Here is a 1,950-nt window from a genome sequence, read left to right on the forward strand (position 1 = left end):
TCCTATTCCAGCATTGCTTAACCTTTAAGATCGTTCGCGAACTGATGCTTCGTATAATCCTATCCGTGGAAAAGACATTAAAAATGTAAAAAAACCGGCAAGTATATTTTTTAACGTTTTTACCTAAAAAAAATTGTATCAAATTGAAAAACACGAGACCTTTGTATCATCTTAAATATATAATACGATCTCGAAAAAAGACTGCTGTCAAATTACAAAAAAACCTAAGTGGCATTATCTTCAATATACATATAACAATCACGCAAAATCATTTTGTAATTAATATACCTCGAAAAAACTATTGTATCAAATTAAACAAACAAAATTTAAGTTGTATTAACGTATACATAATTTAAAAAAAAATTTAATTTGATAAATTAACAATATAATACCACCAAAAAGAAGTGAAATTAAAATATTATTTCAAGTATATTTATTGTAATTGAATTAAAAACTAAAAAAAATAATATACCTCGAAAAAAAATATTGTATCAAATTAAACAAATAAAATCCATGTTGTGTTATTTTCAATGTATACGTAAAAAATAAAAACAAGAAATACAATAGACAACGTAATGAGGGCGGCAGAAATTAAAAAGGGATTTCGATATCAAATAGCAAATTACGTGACAGAAAAATCAAAGATGGGAAGAAATCTCCAGCAGCAGCATACTTGGCGCGCCCGTTTTTTATACATAAACTCATGGAAATATAATACATGCAATTCATGCTAACAATACGTTATTTATTAATAGTAAATATTTTATGTAAATTAAAAAGATTATATATAGGTACATATATTTACTAATAACTTTAACATAATATGTATCAACGAATAATCTTGTAATACCTTTAAATTTTGTTGAAGATAATAGTAGTAGTAATAATAATATATATATATATATATATATTAAGGCTTTATAAGCTTAATACAATAGATTGAGGGAATTTTCTTGGTGCTTTTTATAATATCTCCTATGTAAATTTTATTACAGAATTATATTACTAATTCGAATTTTATAATAATTTGAATTTTGTTATAGTAATATCGCAAGTTATTATTTAACATAATATTATTGTCCTTTAGTTTATAACATTATTGTTATAAAATGTTTATAAGTAGAATTTATAATGAAAACTCTATGATGATACTTATCTAACTCTACGGATGATACTTATATCAACGAGTCAAGCATACGACACATGCTGCTCTAGCAATAAAAAAAATATATGTAGGTATATATATATATACAGGATGTCCCAAAACATGCGGATTTCCTTTTAAGTGCGGATTCTTTAAAATTTTCTAAGACAAAAATCCTAATACGAAAATGTCGGGACTATAATAATTTTTAAATTAATAACGATTAAAGTTGACTAATCACAGAGCTGACATTTCGCGCGCTCAGGCACGATGATATGACAAGCGATAGAGGTGCTAGGAGGACCCTCTTAATAACGCCGAGATTATCATACAAATATGTATAATAATATTTTTGTTAAGAAATTATTTTTTCTTTTATACGAAACCTATTTGTACATTAAATAATCAATTAATTTGTAATAGATAAATCATTTTTAACATGAAAAGAATTGAATATATTAACCCTTAGCTGGCACACTTCGCTTCAGTAACATAGCTGGCACATGGGGTAAATAATTACCCCATCCAAAAAAACCGCTCTAGGAAGTAAACTACAGCAATATTTTCTTTTAGAAATATTTATAGGTGTTAATCAACATCCCCTTTTTATGGTAGCAAGGTTGGCAAGGGGCAAAATTCACATGCAGCTCTCAAAAAAATTGTTTATGCCAAATTCCACGAAAAATTGCCCTTTTTATTAAAATGGCCGTAATTTTAAAACTTTTTTTTTAAGGGCTAAAATTCTAGTTTTATCTCTGAAACACGTATTTTAATGATGAATTAACAACGCCGTGGTCAGCCTTTGA

This window comes from Wasmannia auropunctata, unplaced genomic scaffold (assembly GCF_000956235.1).
Source record: "Wasmannia auropunctata unplaced genomic scaffold, wasmannia.A_1.0 LD336101.1, whole genome shotgun sequence".
NCBI classification, from domain to species: Eukaryota; Metazoa; Arthropoda; class Insecta; order Hymenoptera; family Formicidae; genus Wasmannia; species Wasmannia auropunctata.